Source organism: Saimiri boliviensis, chromosome X, assembly GCF_048565385.1.
Source record: "Saimiri boliviensis isolate mSaiBol1 chromosome X, mSaiBol1.pri, whole genome shotgun sequence".
In the NCBI taxonomy this organism is placed as follows: Eukaryota; Metazoa; Chordata; class Mammalia; order Primates; family Cebidae; genus Saimiri; species Saimiri boliviensis.
In genome coordinates, this window is record NC_133470.1 from 66,377,734 (window position 1) to 66,385,370 (window position 7,637).

Sequence of the window (7,637 nt, forward strand, 5' to 3'; positions counted from 1 at the left end):
ATCAACATTACCTGGTAATTGATGAAAATTCAAATTCTTGAGCTGCTTTCCAGACAAGTGAATCTACAACTTCTGGGTGGGCAGCAATTCACAGTTTAACAAGCTTTCCAGGTGATTCTGATTCATGCTATTGTTTGAGAACTACTGGGTTAAGAGCTTTAGTTTTTAACCCTGGCTGCTTACCCAGGTTGTTTGTTTTAAGAGTTTCTGGGATGGGGCCCAGGATCCCCAGATAATTCTGATGTTCAGGCAGGATTGAGAACCACAAACATATTCTATCCTTAGAGGCAAATTACTTGGGATTATGCTGAGTTTTTGTCATGGGCCTTTCATCTCCTTGTTGGGATAATAGGTTGGAGTTTTAGAATTATATGAAGTTCCCTGATCCAGGGCCTGTCTCTGATGGAATTAAGGCCTAGCTAGAGAGTGATGTCTGTGCTTCTTGGTAAAGAAGCTAGGGTCTGTCTGGTTATTGGTCCCCCATCTCTCTTCTCCCTTAAAATCTAGAAGAAGGCCGGGCAGCCTGGCTCATGCCTGTAATCCCAGCACTTTGGGAGGCCAAGGCGGGTGGATCGTTTGTGGTCAGAAGTTCAAGACCAGCCTGGCCAACATGGTAATACCCTTTCTCTACTAAAAATACAAAAATTAACTGGTCATGGTTGCACACATCTGTGATCCCAGCTACTCTGAAGGCTGAGGCAGGAGAATGGCTTGAACCTGGGAGGCGGAGGTTGAAGGGAGCTGAGATCACGCCGCTGCACTCCAGCCTGGGCAACAAAGTGAGACTCCTTCTCAAAATAAAGAAATAAAATGAAATAAATAAAAAAAAAAATCTAGAAGAAGCAGTTGGCCTTTCTTGTAGAGAGGCCTAGAAGAAGAGCTTCTGCAGAAGTAGTGAATGGGGAATGATGGTTGCCAAAATATAGTTATGTTAGCCCCTGAACCTTCTCTGATTCAAACCAGGCATCTCTAGTTATTTTAGTTGTTTCATCTTCTCCCAATTATGCCCAATTCCATTAGACACGAGGTCTATGACTTTAGGCTAGGCACTTCTTTTGCTTTCATTTCTGCATTTTAGAAGCAGGACCAATGCCTATCATTACTCAAAATGTTAAAAGGGGACAGGCAGGGATGAGAGAAGGACCAATAAAGGGAGACTACCCACATTTGTCAGTGTTTAAGATACACAAGACAGTAAAACCATCTCCATTACGCAGTGTGTGTGTGTGTGTGTGTGTGTTGCAGGGGGGGGGTCTCAACTCTTTATCATACTTGTTTTAAAAATGATTTGAAAGTGTTTTTTAGGGGCAAAATTTAGTTCATTCATTTAAATATTGAATTCTGGAGCAGCAGTGAGATAACACAAATTTCTGTGTGCAGTTAAGCCAATCTGTTATTTTACATCTCCTTCTCTTCTCTTCCTGTCATAATAACAGTATGCTGTAGACACTGATTAATGTTCATATACATTTGGGGGAAAGTATATTGAATACAGGTAAATGTGGTAACATCAATTGCAGGACTATGTGGTAGACATTTACATACCTATCTCACCATACTTAATCCTTACAAAAATCTTGTGAGATTCTTATTGCCTTTTACAGATAAGACTGAGCTTTATGTGATCTGACTTCCCCAGGAAGACACCATGTCAGGCAGAATCAGGATTTAAACCTGGATATGCCTGATTTGAGGGAGCTGCTCTTCTTCTTTCTTCTTCTTCTCCTTCTCCTTCTCATTTCTCTCTCTCTCTCTCTTTTTTTTTTTTTTTTTTTTTTTTTTTTTTTTTTTTTGAGATAGTCTCACTCACTCTGTTGCCCAGGCTGGAGTACAGTAGTGTGATCTTGGCTCAATGCAGCCTTCACCTCCCATGTTCAAGTGATTCTCTTGCCTCAGACTCCCAAGTAGCTGGGAATACAGGCACGTGCCACTACACCCAGCTGATTTTTGTATTTATAGTAGAGACAGAATTTCACCATGTTGGCCAGAGTGGTCTGGAACTCCACACCTTGGGTGATCTGCCCACCTCGGCCCCTCAAAGTGCTGGGATTATAGGTGTGAGCCACTATGCCTAGCCTCCTCCTCCTCCTCTTCTTCTTTAAGTCTCACTCTGTCGCCCAGGCTAAAGTGCAGTGTGCAACCTCTGACTCCTGGCTTCAAGCAATTCTCCTGCCACAGGCTCACGCCCGGCTAATTTTTGTATTTTTAGTGGAGACAGAGTTTCGCCATGTTGGCCAGGCTGGTCTCGAACTCCCAACCTCAGATGATACATCCACCTCGGCCTCCCAAAGTGCTGGGATTACAGGTTTGAGCCACCACGCCCAGCCCTTTTCTTCTTATACAATCACCAGAGTTGTTGTCATTTCCCTGACCCTCACATTAATGCTGTCAATTATGAAAGCCAGCCAGACTGAAGGGAGCTCTTTCTGATGGACATACAGGTACAGGACAAATAAAGGATTTGCTCCAGATGACTCACTGAAGCTAAGACTGGAATCTAGTTTTCCTGACCATCTGCCAAACCACAAAGTACATCTTAGCTCAAAAGATAAGGGAGTATCTTCTTGCTGCAGCAACACCGACGCTGACAAGAAAACAAGAAAGGGGTTAGCACGTCTCCCCTTCTCCTTGGGTTCTGAAATAGGGCCCTGACATTTCAGATAGGCAAAGAAGGTCTTTGCAAAGCTGTTCAAATAGCAAGAATGAAATGGGTTCACATTATCAGGGACAATAGGTATTGGAGTTGAGAATTCAGCTTTCCTTTGGGCTATACTTTGGTCCAGGTTTTTTAAAGGTTCAGCTTTGGATTTCAAAATATAAGTCGATAAAGTTAAGAATGCAGAAAAGAAGCAATCATAAATATATTTATTTATTTGAAAAGCTTTTACATAGTTTCTTATTTTGTGCTAGGTGCTGTTCTAAATATTTTACCTATATTAACTCATTTAATCTTCATAACACTGTTATGCAGTGGGTACAATTATTATCCCCATTTTACAGATGAAGATATTGAGGCTCTAAGAGGTGAAATGTTTAACCACGACTACAAAGTCAGTAAGTGGCAGAGCCCAGTGTTAAATATTGGCAGTCTAGCTCCAGACCCCATACTTTCAGTCATAATACTGTGCTGCTTCTTGAGGCTACAAGCAGAATTCTAAAACCATAGACTCAGAGTTGGAAAGGCAATTAATGGACTTTTAGTACAATCAATAGAGAAATCCTTTCTATGCCCTTCTTGCCTTGCTTGAAAATTTTCAGTGTCAGGAGCTTGGTTGGTATCTCAAAAGTAGATAATTCCAATATGGACTGTGTCTGATTGCTAAGAAGTTTATCTTAACAATAAACTGGGGAACAAGAAACTGGGGAAGCTGGGGAAGAAAATCTTCTCAGTTCTCGTTTGCTAAACTTGTTCAAACCATTTTATTTGGTATAGACAAAGGAAAGGATATACCCTGTACCTTACAGATTCTTAAGAGAAATAAACATTCATACGGTGGCTACTATACATAGCAGAATGTGCTACATGCTATAATGTGAATACAGTCAGTCATATGCATGACTGTATTCACATATCCTTAACAATGAGGATATGTTATGAAAATGCATTATTATGTGATTTTGTCCTTGTGTGAACATTATGGAGTGTACTTACACAAACCTAGACGGTATAGCCTGCCACACACCTAGTCTATATAGCATAGCCTTTACAGCATGTTACTGTACTGAATACTGTCAACAATTGGAACACAATTATCAGTATTTGTGTATCTAAACATATCCTAAATATAGAAAATGTACAGTAAAAATATAGCATAGAAAATAAAAAATGGTACACCTGTATAGGGCACTTACCGTGAATGGAACTTGGAGGACTGGAAGTTGATCTGGCTGAGTCAGCGAGTGGTGAGTGAATGTGAAGGCCTGGGACATTACTGTACATTACTGTAGACTTTATACATACTGTGCATTTTGGCTTTGCTAAATTTATTTTTAAAATTTTCTTTCTTCAGTAATAAATGAGGCTGGGTGTGGTAGCTTGTTCCCGGACCAAACTGAGGGTTGGGCTTATTCTCATGGCCTAATAACGAGATGCAGATGAACTGGGAGAGGAGGGAGTTTTGATTTCTGTAACTGGTTACAGGGAGAAGGCCCAGAAAACATTGCCAGACCAACTCAAAATTACGAAGTTTTCCAGAGTTTACCTTCTAAGCTGTATGTCTACATGTAAGTGTGCATTTATCTAAAGACATAAGTGATTAACTTCTTTTAATATATAACTAAGGTCTGAGTCCTGAAGACCTTCCTTTGGAAACTCAGTAAATTTACTTAATCTAAATGGGTCCAGGTGCTGGAGTGATTACCCTTATCTTGTCTCATGCTGAATCACAGAGATTTGGGGAGTTCCTTCAGACCCCCAATAAAGTTGTTTGTGGAGGTCTGGGGAGTTTCTTCAGACCCCCCAATAAAAACTTGTTTAATCCTAAATGGGTTCTGTTAAAAATTCCTTCATTATTTTGTCATGCTTCAAGGCCCAGGAGGGCCTAGGCAGAACTCTTGGTGCTTTTGTTACATCCCAGCCTTTGTTGTTTTTGTTTTTTGTTTTTTTACATACCTCAGTTTTTATTACAAGTAAGATGCAATGATAATCAGTATTATAGGAGAATAAGGGGGGAAAATTCTCCAGGCCCCTGATGACTTTGATTCTGTGCTTTTTCTTCTAACAAGTCCCTCATTTTAGATCTGCTCTTGGCCTACGTCCCTAACTTCATCTGGAAGTATCCTTTGCCCTTTGTCCCCTTCATTCCATCCATACTGTCTTTTATTCTTCCAACATGCCAGTCTCATTTCTTTCTTCAGACCTTTATACTCACTGTTTACTTGCTGGGATATTTTTCTCCCATATGTTTATATGGCTCTTTGTCATTCAGGTTTCACCATATATGACACCTCTTCTGAGATGTCTTGCCCTGGTTAACCAATTAAAATAAGCCACATGCAATTCTATCATATATATATATATATATATATATATATATATATTTTTTTTTTTTTTCCCTCACTCTTGTCGCCCAGGCTGGAGTGCAATGGCTTGATCTTGGCTCACAGCATCCTCTGCCTCCCAGGTTCAAGTGATTTTCTTGCCTCAGCCTCCCAAGTAGCTGGGATGACAGGTGCCCACCACTTCACCCAGCTAATTTTTGTATTTTTAGCAGAGACGGGGCTTGATCATGTTGACCAGGCTGGTCTCAAACTCCGGACCTCAGGTGATCCACCTGCCTCAGTCTCCCAAAGTGCTAGGATCACAGATGTGAGCCACCATGCCCGCCCCCCTTGTTTTTTTTCTTTTTCTTTCTTTTTTTCTTTTTATTTTTTTTAAAGAATCTTGCTCATGGAGTACAGTGACTTGATCTTGGCTAACTGCAGCCTTTACCCCCAGACAATTTTCTGATCCAACTCTCAAATCTGTGATTGTGAGGGACTCCCTGTGAGAAATTTTGCCAATGCCTCCTGTGTAGCTGGGACCACAGGTATTCACCACCATACCCGGGTAACTATTTATTGTTAATTTTTGGAGGAATGGGGGGTCTCACTTTTTTGCCTAGGCTGGTCTTGAACTCCTGAGCTCAAGGGATTCTAAGTGATTCTTGTCTTGGTCTCCCAAAGTGCTAGAATTATGTGAGTGAGCCACTGTGCCTGGCGTCCTATCACATTTTAAATTTTTTTCTGCATGGCATTTATTGCTGGCTTTAAAAAGTATTTGATGCCGGGCGCGGTGGCTCAAGCCTGTAATCCCAGCACTTTGGGAGGCCGAGGCGGGTGGATCACGAGGTCGAGAGATCGAGACCATCCTGGTCAACGTGGTGAAACCCCGTCTCTACTAAAAATACAAAAAATTAGCTGGGCATGGTGGCGCGTGCCTGTAGTCCCAGCTACTCAGGAGGCTGAGGCAGGAGAATTGCTTGAACCCAGGAGGCAGAGGTTGCGGTGAGCCGAGATCGCGCCATTGCACCCCAGCCTGGGTAACAAGAGTGACACTCTGTCTCAAAAAAAAAAAAAAAAAAAAAGTATTTGTTGGCTGGGTGCAGTGGCTCATGCCTGTAACCCCAATACTTAGGGAGGTCGAGGCGGGTGGATCACGAGGTAGGGAGTTCAACACCAGCCTGGCCAACGTGGTGAAACCCCATCTCTACCAAAAATACAAAAATTAGCTGGGCATCTCAGCACATGCCTGTAATCCCAGCCACTCGGGAGGCTGAAGCAGGAGAATTGCTTGAACCAGGACCCGGGAGATGGACATTGCAGTGAGCCAAGATTGCGCCATTGCACTCCAGTCTGGGCTACAGATCGAGACTCTGTCTAAGAAAAAAAATATAGTCTTCGTTTAGAGTTTGTCCCCACCCCCACCCCTAGAATGTAAATACGATGGCAGGAGCCATCTTCTCTGTCTTTCATACTCCTGAATTCCTAGTGTCTGTAACAGTGTTTGGCACATCACAGGCACTCAGTAGATACCAAGGAAGGCAATGGGTATGGAATTAGGGGGTCTTAGATCTGGTCCTGGCATTGTCCCTAAGTCACTGTTTGTTTGTGATCAAGATCTTTTCCTCTTTGGGACATGCCTTTTTCATCTATAAACTAGACGATTGAGGTGGATCTCTCTAAACTCCTTTGTAGCTTCAGTATAACTTCTTTAAGCCGTGGAGGAATCCTTGATATTTGCAGCAAAAGAATCCCTCTATGCCTTTCTGTCTTCCACATCATGCTTGGGGTGAGGGGACTTTTCTTGTCCAAAGACAGTGCCAGGCTAGCATTAGCACTGGACAGTGAAGCCCTTAAACAACCCCCCAATGGCAACTGTTGCCCGAATGTCCAGTATCTGGCCTGTTCCTGGGCTTGTTTTGTGGCTTCTTCCAGAGCCAATCTTGCTGTTTCCTCTTCCTTTTGCCTCCTCTCCTCTGCCTCCAGTCGAGCCTTCTCTTCCGCTTCCTGTTTCCTCCGCTGTTACTCCAGTCGTTCCTCTTCAGCCGTTTCCATCAAGCGTTTTTGTTCTTCTGCTAACTGCATTTCCAATTCCTTTACATCCCAGCCTTTGTATAAGGGCACTGGCTCTCTCAGCTTTTAACATTTAACTTAACCAGTCAGTCAGTGCTGAAACAGTTGTTAAGGAGGCCTGTGTTAGTGAGACCTGGCCTGCCCCTGGCTCACACTTGTAATTCCAGCAATTAGGGAGGTGAAACTGTGAGGATAGCTAGAGGTCAAGAGTTCGAGATCAGCCTGGACAACATAGCAAGACCCTGTCTCTACAAAAAAAATGTTTTAAATAGCTGAGTGCCTGTAGTCCCAGCCACTTGGGAGGCTGAAGTGGGAGGATCATTTGAGCCCAGGAGTTTGAGGTTACTGTGAGCTAATCATGCCATTGCACTCCAGCCTGGGCAACAAAGTAAATCTCTTTCAAATAACAATAATAATTATAAATTGTTTACTTTATAAACTTTTAATTTTTTTCACTTTTGACTCTTTCGTAGTAACAGCTTAAAACACAAACACCTGGCCGGATGCGGTGGCTCACGCCTATAATCCCAGCACTTTGGGAGGCCGAGATGGGTGGATCACGAGGTCAAGAGATCGAGACCATC